The 14,112-nt window shown below is 38.9% G+C and overlaps 1 pseudogene; it reads right to left on the bottom strand.

Annotated features, from left to right (window-relative positions):
* Nucleotides 1-12,251: 12,251 nt before the first annotated feature.
* On the bottom strand, nucleotides 12,252-13,436 carry LOC132254781 (secretory carrier-associated membrane protein 4-like; annotated as a pseudogene).
* Between the last annotated feature and the right edge of the window lie 676 nt (nucleotides 13,437-14,112).

The following is a 14,112-nucleotide window of genomic DNA, read 5'->3' as shown; positions in this document are numbered from 1 at the left end:
TCAAACGTAATACTTCTTCAGCTGATCCACATTAGTAGGCTTTGAAAACTGGTTTCCATCTAAGTCAGTCAACCATGTAGCCCCTTTTAGAGTCAACTCTCGAATAACCTAAGGCCCACTCCAACTAGGTCTGAACTTTCCTCTGGGGTCTTCAACCAAACCTCTGAGAATCCTCAAAACCAAATCCCTTTTTGGTAATGGTCTGGGCTTAACCCATTTCTTGAAGGCACGAGCCATCTTTTTTTAATAGGTCTGAACATGATATGTTGCTCTCAATTTCCTCTCTTCTAAAAGGTTAAGCTAATCAAATTGAGCCTAGGTCCACTCTATCTCAGAAATCTGTTGCTCAAGGTTTACTCTCAATGAACCTATCTCTGTCTTGACTAGCAAAACAACCTCCATACCATACACTAGAGAGTAAGGTGTAGCTCTTGTATAGGTGCGAAAAGAGGTACGGTATGCCCACAATGCAAAAGGGAGTTTCTATGACCAATCTCGAGAAGTCTCAACCATTTTCCTCAAAATCCTCTTAATGTTCTTATTTGCCGCCTCTATTGCCCCATTAGTTTGTGGCTTGTATGCAAATGATCTGTGATGCTGGACATTATACCTCTATAACAAAGTATCTACCTCAGCTCGAAAGTGCACCCCTCTATCTGAAATCAACTCATGAGGAACCCCGTAGAGGCAAATAATGTGTGACTTGATGAAATTGGCAACTCTAGTAGATGTCAACCTTGCATATGATGCAGCTTCCACCTAGTTGGTGAAATAATCTATGGTGACTAGGATGAACTCATGACCACTAGAAGATTTTGGTGAAATCTTCCCAATAATATCAATACCCCATACTGAAAATGGCCATGGCGAGGTCAAAACATGTAACTTTGATGGCGTTGTGTGAATGAGATCACCATGAATCTGACACTTTAGGAATTTCTAAACAAACTGACAACAATCTGTCTCCATAGTCAATCAGAAATAACTTGTCCTCATAATCTTATGGGCTAGCATATGTCCTTCCATGTGTGGACCACAAACTCCTGTGTGAACCTCTCTCATCATACGGCTTGCGGAATCTCGATCTAAACACAATAGAAGTATGCCATCAATTGATTGCCTATATAGGGTCTCTCCACAAATCACAAATCTAGTGGCTAACCACCTTAGTGCTCTCCAATCCTTGGTTATGGCTACCTCAAGGTATGTGTCAGATCTGAGAAACTGATAAATGTCATGATACCAAGGTAGATCATCTTGGACCTCTATCTCTCCAATCAAACAACAATAGGCAGGTGCAGACCTCAACTCAATTAGTAATGGATGTACAACCACATCAATCGAAATGTCTACAGAAGAAGCTAGAGTAGCTAAGGCATCAGCAAACCGGTTCTGCGCTCTAGGCAAATGAACATATCTCAAGTCATCAAACATCCCAACCAGTAACTCTAAATAAGTGTGGTATAGCCTAAGTTTTACATCCCTAGTCTTCCAATCTCCTTGAATTTGTCTAATGCCAAGCTTTAATGTAGTCTCTAAACCAAGGATATAAGCTTCATACTCAACTATATTATTCATGATAGGATGTCGATCAGAGAATGCCAAACGAACGAACCTCAGAATATGATCACCCTAAAGGGATATCAACATAACACCTATCCCATACCCTGACAAATTGGTTACACCATCGAGGTTCATGCACCATCCTGATAAGTTAGTCATAGTAACAAACTCCTCATTTGGAAAATCATCATCAATTGGTCTATTCTTAGATGTTGGTAGTGAGGCTAAGTGATCGACGACAATACTTCCCTTAATAGACTTCTAAGAAACATACTGATTATCAAACTTTATCAAAAGTATGAGCCATCTCATTAGTCTACCAGTCAATGCAAGTCTGTCAAATAAGTATCTCAACGGATCTAGGCAGGATACCAAGTGCACTGAATACTCTGCAATGTAATGCCTCAATCTCTTGGTAGCCCAAACTAGTGCTAAGTAAAGACACTCAATCATAACATATCTCATCTCATATTCCAGCATCCTCTTACTCATATAGTAAATTGTTTGCTCCTTCCTTGAATCATCAAGTTGAGCTAACATACATCCCAAGGCCATGTCTAAAACTGACAAATATAGAAGAAGTGGACGTCCTAGCATGGGAGGCACTAAAACAGAAGGAGAAAGCAAATACTCCTTAATATTCTCAAATGTAAGTTGGCAATCATCATTCCAAACTGTTGGCTGGTTCTTCCTCAAAAGACGAAAAATGGGCTCACATATGTCTATCAATCTGGCTATGAAACGACTGATGTACTATAACCTGCCTAGAAAACCCCTAATATCTTTCTCTGTCTTAGGCACAGGCATGTCAAGTATGGTTTTGATCTTATTTGGGTTGACCTCTATGCCTCACTCACTGACCATATTCCTCAATAATTTCCTATAAGTCACTCCAAAGGTGCACTTCTTGGGATTCAGCCTCAATCTGAATTTTTGGATCCTCTCAAAGAATCTCTCTAGAGCTAATAGGTGATCTGCTCTGCCTCGGGATTTCACAATCATATCATCAACATAAACTTCAACAACCCTATGCATCATGTCATGAAACAAGGTAGTAGTGGCCCTCTGATAAGTGGCTCTTGCATTCTTCAACCCAAATGGCATAATCCTGTAACAGTAAGTGCCTCACTCAGTAATAAAGGTTGTCTTCTCCATATCCTCTGGAGCCATCAAAATCTTATTATACCCTGAAAACCCATCCATGAAAAACAACATCGAATGGCCTACAGTGTTATTGACCAACAAATCAATTTGTGGGAAAGGAAAATCATCTTTAAGGTTAGTTTTATTAAAGTCTCTGAAGTCAACACAAACTCTAATTTTGTCATCCTTTTTGGGAATAGGGACGATGTTAGCCAAGCACTCTGGATACTCAACGATTGATATAAACCCAACATTGAGTTGTTTCTTAATCTCCTCTTTCACCTATAGACTCCAACGTGGGTGCAACCGTCTCAATTTTTGCTTAATCGGTCTGGCATATGGCAAAATAAGTAAATGGAGCTAGACTATAGAGGGATTGAGACCAGACATGTCCTCATAAGACCATGCAAAGACATCCAAGTATGACATGAGTAAATGAATAAGTCTATCACTTTCATATATAGATAGGGGCGAACCAATCTTCAGCTCTCTAGGCTGGTCCTCTGTGCCAAAATCAACAGTCTCAACATCTCCTATAACAGGTGAAACTCTCTCATCTATGGGATCTGAGTCATGATCAAAAGAGTCTATATCTAAATCGGGTTGTGCAATCTCATCATCTATATCAAATATCTGTGGAGTGGGTGAGTGGGGTGCAGATATAGAGATACTATTACAAGAGACAAGCGAATACTAAAAAAATACTCAAATCCATAAATGAAACAATAGAAACATCGTTAGAGTAGGAGACATATCCCGATAAAACATCAAAAGAAAGAGGTAGGTCTACAAGGTTGGACACTTCCTCAACTGGGCTAACAATGCTCTCAAACAAACTATTATCATCCTCTAAAAGCTCTAGAACAAGAATAGTCTGAGTCTCTTCAACAACCTTAGTGGTGGACACCCCAAATGATTACTACTCAAAAAGTGTTATTTCATAGCTTGTAATTAACTCTTTTAAACACTTTTGAGTAGTAGTTATCACATTTTAACCCAATTAACATATTAAGGACCCTTGCAATCAATTCTAATCAAATTGTGTTAAGTTTTGGTGTTTTTGTTAGTAATTTGATCACCAAAACAATCTGAGATTGAGGAGAGTTCTTTGGAATCCCTACAAAAGATGTCCGAACAGGGCGTCCGGACACACCATCGGAGGGCGACGGAACGTGGGTTGTGGCAGGCTGTCGGAATGACGTAGCAAGGCTTAGTAAATGATCCGGACAACACATCCGGAATTCTGCTCCGCCGACATTCCACCCGGATGTCTCACATCCGGAATTCTGCTCCGCCGACATTCCACCCGAATGTCTCACATCAGGAAATCTTCTTCGCCGACATTCCATCTGGATATTTCACATCCGGCGTCTGACGTCGGATGGCCGGATATTTCACACCCGGCCTAATGCCGGATGGCCGGATATTTCGTACCTGGCTTGACGCCGGATGGGAGAGGAGGGCGTTTCAACTTCCCTAGTCAGACATATCCGGATCTTCTGATAGCGCTTACCCGGAGAGTTTCGCAGCTATTTTGCACAGTGCCACGGTGTTCTCCTGAAGCTTCCCGATATGTCCGACCGACATTTTGAGATATTTTTCTACACAGTGCCGCGGCGTTCTCCTAACGCTTCCCGATATGTGCGACCGACATTTTGAGATATTTTGAGATATTTTGCTTTAGATATTTGATGTTTAAATCCCCAAACTCTCCTTGTAACCCACCTATCATAGGATTCCTTAGTTATTAAGTTTGGAAAAAGAGGTGAATAACCTCTTATATATAGTTTGTAATTTTCTTTAGAAAATGGTATATAGAAAATATGTAGATCTGGGAGCTTGTTCTCAGAAAGATGTAAATCTGGGAGCTTGTTCTCAGAGACGCATCCTTTGTACAGTTTTGGGAAGGAAATAAAATACAGAGCACTTGCTCTGCTTTTCATATATATTTTTGTTTTCTCGTTCTTTTTATTTCTAGCCAATCAAACTCTGAGGATTTTTCCTCAGAGGATGAGAGGCTAGGCTCTTTGTCTCTTGGAGTGAAGAAAGCCGGGTAAATTTCCACATGCATAAATTGGAAGTTTTGTTGTTTTAGTTTTTAATGAAGAGAAAGTGTGACCCGTTAATGGTTTTTATCTTTTTAGTTAACTTAAAACGCCTTTAAATCACCTAGGCCAACACTTGGTAAGGCAAGTGATCTCCATCCATTGAGATGCACTAGTTTATCTCTTGCGAGCCTTTGGGAGGTGGTTTGAAGGTAGGATTTTCTAGAATAGCCAACACTTGGTAAGCTTTTGGACTCCAAGGAGACATCCATTAGTTATCTCTTGCGAGCTTTTGACGGATAATCCAAGGTTAAAGATCACCTTGAATGACAAGTGCTAGGTGAGAGGTATGAGCCATTGCAAGGTGCATCAGTGAGAGGGATTTAGTGTTTGAACCCATTAAGGGGAAGCATCTGTACAGCACCGGTTAGAGAATTGACTATATGTTAATTCTCTAATGCGAGGAAAAGAAACAAGTGACCGGAACTTCCTTTTTGTACAAGGAACCTGAGCCTAGTGATCTAAACTCCAAGAAACACTTTTCTTTGTAAGTAAAATCAGTTACTATTTTTGGTTAGTTTAAAACCAAACCTTTTTCCACCAAAAATTATGTTTTCTTTTAAAGCTAACCTTGAAATGAAAAGGCACCAATTCATCTTTGAATTAATATCAATTGTGAAGTGAAAACCCATCCCAGTGAATGATCCTAGAGCCACTATGCTATAGTAGCTTTGTCTTTGCTACCCTAGTTCATGGTGTAATAGGTTATAAATTTTGTTGATTACTCCCTGAGGACCAAAATCAAGGGACACCAGCTAGACACGAATCAAATGACACCACTGTCAGGAACCATTGAGAGGACATGAATCAGATGAGACACCAATTAGGAACGAATCACCAAACATATCAAATGCTGAAATAGGCTAAAGCTGAACAATGCTGATAATCCGACTCACTGTCATCATGTCCATCTCATGTCGGTACTCATCATGGGGAACAACTCCATCAATCATCTTAGTGAGATTGACGACCACTTTGTCATCAGTGACCTCCTCTGGGAAGCATAGGGACAACAAACTAGCTCGATCTAGACACGGAGGAGTAATCGCCATAGAATCAGAAGTGCTAGGAGCCCTATCACTCAACTATAACCAGTGAAATAGATGCCGAAGCTTAATCTCTCTATCTGTATGAACCACACTATCACTTTCTTCTAGACGAAGTCGAATCTTTGTTCCTCTGACAAAGTAGTCAGCCAGACTCATCCTATAGGGTTGAATATGATAATCAAATGGTGTGTGAGACAATAGAGCCCTTACTCTCTCTTTGCGTAATTGCGCCATGTATTGATAATCGGCCTCAATAGGAATGAACTCAAGTCCAAATGTCATATCATGGTCAATGGCAGCTATAAACTCATTAGGTCCCTACTGACGTAGTCTTAACCTCATGTCAGGTAAAAAAAACATACCCTTCATCATATCAAGAACCACTGTAATGCTATGTTGATCAAATGACATAACTACAAAATCTCTACAAAAATCTTCAATCTCAAGCGTCTATATCTCATCAAAAGTAAACTCGATCAGAAATAGGTCATCCTCACTATGATTAATTTGAAGTATTGTCTCGGAAGAGGCAAACATATCTCTAGTAGACTGTACAGTGATGACCTACCCATCATGAATGAACTTCATCTTCTGATGAAGAGAATAAATGATAGCTCCAGCTCTATGAATCCAAGGTCGGCTTAATAGCAAGTTAAAAGATGTATGAATCCTTAAAACCTACGACAAAGTAGAAAATGTGGCTGAACCAATCTATAAATCAATTACCAAGGTACCCATAACCTCCCTCTTAGTATTATCATATACTTTGACTATCTAAGTAGAATGACCAAGGGCTGTAGCAATGGTTAAAGGGCAGACATTCAGGGCTGAGCCATTGTCCAATAGGATAGATGGAACTTTGTGGCCTGAACAACCAACTGTGATATATAGAGGGCATATGTGGTCTAAACCCTCAGGTGGCAAATCATCATCTGAAAACACAATGCAAGTGGCCCTACCAGCTGTCATCATATGAATCAACACCTTTAGAGTGGTGGTAGTCTCTACCCTGATCTGACTCAAGGCTCAAATCAAAACATCTCTATGAGTACTAGATGATGCTAATAAACTCCAAATAAAAATATGAGCCTGAGTGCTCTGTAATTGTCTCAAAACCTCATCATCCTCTCTGTAAATAAAAGTATCCTGGTGTCTGATAACCAAAGGTGTAGAATGAGTCATCTGGAACAACACCCCATTTGGGATCAAACTGAATGGTGTGGGAACCTAGGGACCCAATGAAACCCCACTAACCTCACTACTGTCATGCAAAACAATCGGCTCGGGTAATCTATCATCCCAACTTAACCTATGTATACTGTCATCCTCTATAAGGTCTATGTGATGGATATCTCCTGGAGGTGGAGACATTGCATGTGTAGAATGGGTGGGAAGAGGGTTAGTGGTTACACTTGGCTGTCCCAAGTTAACCAAACTCTGGTCTATCAAATCCTGAATAGCATGTCTGAGAGCACTATAGTGGTCTCTGTCATGCCCTTGTCCTTGATGATAAGAACAGTGTAAGTCTAATCTAAAGTACTAGCTTGGGTGCCAATGGAGTCAATAACTCACCCTCCATGAGCTTTTGAAAAGCTTGACTCAAAGGCATACCCAATTGAGCAAACTGACGTGATGGTCTTTGCACATAAGTAGTGGTCTACGGGGCTCGAAGCCGAGTGTATGGGACAGGAGGTCTCTCTGTGACATGTGCAGCAAAACAGGCTATGAGACTGGATATAGATAAATAGGAGTCATGGGTCTAAAAGGAGTAGGTGGCCTATACTGCACATAAGGTGATGGTGGGTAATAGAATCCAGAAGTCTGCCCAACTGTCGAATAGCCTCTAAGAGGTCTCATCCCTGCTGAACTGATAGCACCAACATCTTCTAATCTCTATCCTCCTAAAGGCTTCTTCCTCTTAGAGTCAATAGGGGAAGACTTGAGCCACAAACCTCTAGTTATGCCCTCCTTTATAGCAAATAAAGCCTGTACCAAAAATCCAAAATCCGTATGAGGAAATCCCATCAAGTGCCTAGCAAACTTAGGCTATAAGTTCCTCATGATCATACTAATTTGCTCATTCTCTGAAGGACGATCAATAATCTATGAAATCTTCTCCCTCCAACGGGAAATAAATGAGGTGACTGACTCATCTAGCCTCTATCTCAAAGCCTCTAACTCTCTCCTCGAGACATCAATGATAGTGTTAAATGCAAACTGTCTCAAAAACTCTTGGGTCAAATCATCCCAAGTCCGACGGCATGATACATCCAATGAAGTAAACCAACGTTTGCCGCACCACTCAGGGACATAGGAAAAAGCATAACCATCTGAGCCTCATCTAGTTCATGGGCTCTCATAACCATATTGTAAAGCCTCAAATGGATGCGAGGATAGCCTATGCCCGTATATCTCTCAATCTCATGCATCTTAAACTTGGCCGGTAAACTGGACACCGGTGCTCCATCAAAATCCTCCCAAGTAATGGCTCCGTCTAAAGCCCTCATCTGCCTCAACCTTTACTCAAGTCTATCCATATGTGTATGTGGGTCCTCTGAGGTCAGGATAGGCAATGTGATAGGAGGCGGGGCAACCTCAGTCTGACTATGCAGAGTGAAAGGTATAGGCTATGGTGCTGACTGACTGGGTGGAGAAGTTGGTGGTACTATAGTATCAAACTAGGTACTCTCCTGAACTAGTACCTGTTAGGCCTACTGCCCATCTATCCTCTGGCCAAGGCTAGCTAAAGCTTCCTAGATAGAAGTCATGGCCGCAGCAAACTAGTCAACGGTAACTATCTATGAGTCCATATCCCTCTGATCTGATATCTGGTTTGACTGAAATAATACTCTAGTCAATCTACCTCCAACTCTAATCCACGAAGGTGAATCCAGATTGGTCATGGTAAACCCTCTTACAAATATGGAAACACTGGATAAGGTGTAGTATGAAGGTGACTATGTAGGAATCAACTGATAAGTGCGCAGAAATATAGCCTAAATGTACTCAATGTGATACTCATCTCTGATCAAACCAAAAGGAGACTACGGAGGGGATAATTGAACACAATTGTGACCAAGGTGGCTCTGAAGGTCCACAGATGCACCCACGTCTAGGAATGAAATCTTAATTTGGTCTAAGCTAGCCTACAAGGTTGAGGTGGCTCTATAAGATAAAATGGGTGGGTTAAAGAATCTTTAGTAGAAGTAATCGTAGCCTCCAACGGTACATGCAACCCTCTGCACACCTTCGAGGAAACGGGGTGCTTCCATGCAAGGTGGTCATCACCTCCACACATGCACTTCCTCGTTTTCCTAACGGTGAAGGCTCTCCCATCTCTTAACACTTAGGGATAATCTAAAGTACGCGGTGAAGGATGTGGGTGCATCCGAAAAACCTAAGATATAAAGTGAGATAGTAAACATAGACAAGCAATCATACAATCATGTAGGGGTAAGGGTTGTCATGCAACAAGCAGTCATACCAAGCAGATAGGTATCATATAAACAAAGTCTTATCTAGCATATGTGAGAGTGAATCATGCTGAAGTGAGCAAGTAATCAAGTGATCATTCAAGGCAATTAAACATGTTAAGATATCATACCAAACAAGCAAGCAGATCGGATCATCTTACCTAAAAAAATATGTACCCTCTAATTAAACAATTAAACGCCACATTTTCCTCAACTAGTGCTCAAGCTTGATCCTCAAGATTCCTAGTGGAGTCGACAATTTGTGGACTTGCATTTTTCACGTGCGTCCCCACTTAATGGGAAGACTCATTTTTATTGGTGAAAAATTAGTTTTAGAAAATTTAGAGTCGCCACTTATTTTATTTTATTTTAAAAAGAAAAATAAAACAAGAAAGAAAACCCTAAAGAAGTGACTCCATAGTTTTTGGCAAAAACGTGTTTTTGAAAAACTCGAGTCTAGATCCAAGGATCAAGTTACCTATTGGGAAGGTACCTCTAAAAGGTGGCACCCCTCTAAGCCCTACAAAGGTCTCTACTGACTAAGTAGAGGGAAATGAGGCAATTAATTGGTTGATTGTAGATACCTAGGTAGGCTAAGTGATTTCAAAAATAGCATGTCAAACAAGAAAACCAATCACAAATCATAAATAAGATTTAGGGTGTGTACTTGGATTGCTTCTTAAGCACTATCATAAGGCATCAATGGTTAATTTGGAAAATAAAACACACAACATGTATTTTACCCTAGTCTCTTAATCAAACATGGCAAGCTAAACAAACAATCAAAAAGATATGATGAACAGGTTGACAATCACATACGAAGCAATACATAATGATCATGTATAAAGCAATACATAATTTATGGAATTAAGATACGAAGGTAAGAAGCGTACCTGGATAGCATAGGTAACTTGTAACGTGCTTCCTCAAGACATGAGGGGTTAGATAATAAATAATAAAATAAAGAAATCCTAGCATGCTTGTCATCTAATTAGCATAGCAAAAATGATCAAAGTATACGAAATCATCAATTATCACATACATCTTGTATATAATTCCTAAAAAAATAGATAGATATGATTACAACAAGTAGCAAAGGTGGCAGCAAAGATGAGTTTTGAAAAAGATTTTATGTAGGGGTTTCACCAATTCCACAATTGATATACACGAATCTAGCCTAGAATTATCCCATTTATTTGGGACCATAAGCTTGGATTTGTGTCTTACTCAAAACCATAGTTTTTATTGAAAATTGAGAAAGATGCGAACCGATCAAAACATGGTTGCATATTATTTAAGAAAATGAGATTTTGATTCTAAGGACTCTAAATGTATTTTTTTTAATAATAGATTTTAAATGGGATATTTTCAAAAAATTATTTTATTTTAAAATAAAATAGATTAATTTGAAAACAACAAAACATAAGAAATAGAATACCAAGCAAAACAAAAGAAAATGAAATCACAAAGTGAAATTTTTGACAACCGAGCAAACTAAAGTGGTGAGAATGGAGGTCAATCTTCACTATTTTTCGATAGCCTCTGAAAAGTAAGTGGGATAGGAGACTGCCAAAGCAATAATTAAAACTTAGATCAAATAAACCAACAAGATATCCATCAAGAATTAATGACTAAGATTTAAGAAACACATCAATCAAGAACTAACATAAGACCGAATAAACACACAAACACATTTAAACTAAAAAAATAAATTAAAACTAAACTAAATTAGAATTTAAAACATCGACTTTATCTAACATAATTATTTAAACTATTAGATTAAAATTACATACAAATCTAAACTAAAATAAATAAATAAATAAGTAAATTAAAACTAAACTAAATCGAAATTAAAAACAAGATCTTTACCTAAGAGATTTAATTAACAATTGAATTAAAATCACAAACACATTCAAACTATAGAATAAATTAAAACTAAACTAATTTGAAATTAAACTTTATCTAATAAGATTAATTAAACTAATAAATTAAAATCATCAACTATTCCAAACTAAAGAATAAATTATAACTAAACTAAATCCAAATTAAAAACAAGAAATTTATCCAACATGATTTATTAAACTAAAGAATTAAACTATTAAAATTCTGACTTTTCAAACTAAAACAAAGAATCAAAAACTAAAGTAAAGAATTTTAACTTACCTTTTTCAAGATTCTTTTGCGTAGTGCAACTATGAGATTTCTTAATGGATGGCACAGCTGCAAGACTCCTCAATGGATGGTGCGGATAAAGCGACTCCAAGACTCCTTAATGGATAGATGACAGCCATGTGTTCAATGTGTAGAGATTCCTATGATAGCATGCTGGTTGTTGTCCTTTGTATGTGGTTGTGTCTCCTTTTCGTTTTACAGTGCATGCTCCCCTTGAAAAGGATCTCGTTCGTACGTGAATCTGGTTGTCTCCCTTTTCCCTGTTCTCCCTTTTATTTATATGGCAGCCCACTCCTTATATGGGTGCGTGAGGGTCCCCAAAATTCCCTTTAGTACCGCCAACATGTGGAATGAAGTAGCGGCCACCTTCCTTTATTCCTTTTTGAATGCATGTGGATATGGGAAGTGCATATATGCATGGATCACTTAGAGATTTCCTCAAGGATGCAACCTGTGTCTTGTTTGGTAAGTGATCAAATCCCCCGCAAGCACATGGTCAGAGAACAAATCAATTGCTACAAGGTTGCCCGTCAATAACTTCGGTCCCCAAAATTCCCCTTAGTACCACCAGCATGTGGAATGAAGTAGCGGTCACCTCCTTTATTCCTTTTTCTTTCCTTTTTGAATGCATGTGGATATGGGAAGTGCATATATGCATAGATCACTTGGAGATTTCCTCAAGGATGCAACCTGTGTCTTGTTTGGTAAGTGATCAAATCCCCCGCAAGCACATGGTCAGAGAACAAATCAATTGCTACAAGGTTGCCCGTCAATAACTTCGGTCCCCAAAATTCCCCTTAGTACCACCAGCATGTGGAATGAAGTAGCGGTCACCTTCCTTTATTCCTTTTTCTTTCCTTTTTGAATGCATGTGGATATGGGAAGTGCATATATGCATAGATCACTTGGAGATTTCCTCAAGGATGCAACCTGTGTCTTATTTGGTAAGTGATCAAATCCCCCACAAGCACATGGTCAGAGAACAAATCAATTGCTGCAAGGTTGCCCATCAATGACTTCCCTTCAAAGACAATTGGAGGAGCAATAGTAAAGACTATACAAAAACAAATGTGTATAGTGTACACCAGGAAAAACCAACCAAAGTTCATAGCACTATTCATCCTCATTGCACGATAAAGAGACCTATACCATAACACATATGAAAGGGGGCATCCAACCAAAACATAGATGATTACGAGCAAAAATATTTTGGTACCCCTGCCTTTAATCCAATAATCAGTCACTGCAATAATATTGAATACAAGACAAAGAACTATTCCTAACCAACTCGTAAAAGCCAAATCCTGCAACCTTTGAGCATCAATCGGTACTTCATTGACTATATCATTATGGCTAATAGGAAAGTACGAATGCTAGTTTTTATCTTCAATTGGCATCCCCTTTTTTATAGAGCATCTTCCATCCATTTTATGTCATTTTCTTTCCATTCATTTTATGTCATTTTCTTTCCATTTCAAATCTACCTCCCAAGCTACAAGTTCTTTTTTTTTTGTTGGAACCATTCGATGTGTCCAATGGAATATCTACAACAGCATCATATTTCTCATTAAATCCCAGGTTTGCAGATGCAGTTAAAGGAACGCTCGACCTTGATCCAGGAGTAGTAGCAACCTTCAACAATGGATTGACCTCTTCCTCATCGATCAGGTTCGGATCGTTTTGGCGAATCATGTCTATTTTTAGAGATGGAGAGAGAAAAAAAGTAGATAGTGTGTTTGGTTAGAGTGAAAACACACACCACAACAAGCTGCTACGCCTACAACACACCGATTGCCCATTTTTGTCTTCAAACCGTAATCTGATGCATTTTCCACTCGAATTCCAATCTGGTTATTCTTTATGTCACCTACGCTAGTGGAGTTCATTCTGCTGCTATCTATGTTCGTGGAAGAGAAATGGCGATGCATCAATCGGAGGGCAATATTATTGATGATGCGGCAAATGATGGTGTGGACCCGCATTTTTCATGTGTGCCCCCACTCGATCGGTGAGACTCGCTTTTTATTTGTGAAAAATTAATTTTTGGAAAAAAGTTGGAGTCACCACTTTTTTTATTTTTATTTTAAAGGGAAAATAAAACCCTAAACAATGACTCCATAATTTTTGGAAAAGCTTGTTTTTGAAAAACCCGAGTCTAAGTCCGGGGATCAGGTTACCTATTGGGAAGGTACCTTTAAAAGGTAGCACCCCTCTAAGCCCTATAAAGGTCTCTATTGATTAAGTGGAGGGAAATATGGCAATTAATTGATTAATTATAGATACCTGGGTAGGCTAAGTGATTTCGAAAAAATTGCATGCTAAACAAGATCAAATCACAATAAAGGAGAGTTAAGGTGCGTACCCGAACCGCTTCTCAAGCGCTATCACAAAATATCAAAGTTAGTATTGAGATATAGCACACAACATGTATTTTATCCAAGCAAGTCAAACATACATCTAAGCATCCAAGAATCACGTCAAATATGGATATGGTCATCAATGGCATACATGTCCATAGAGTTCTAAAAAAAACAACAAAAAAAAAAAGTGAGGAGGAGCGTACCTGGATAGTAAGTTAAAGCACCTTTATAGGAAACAAGTTTGCTT

The sequence above is a fragment of the Vitis vinifera genome, chromosome 12 (assembly GCF_030704535.1).
Source record: "Vitis vinifera cultivar Pinot Noir 40024 chromosome 12, ASM3070453v1".
Lineage (NCBI taxonomy): Eukaryota > Viridiplantae > Streptophyta > Magnoliopsida > Vitales > Vitaceae > Vitis > Vitis vinifera.
This window is presented reverse-complemented; position numbering and strand designations above follow the sequence as displayed.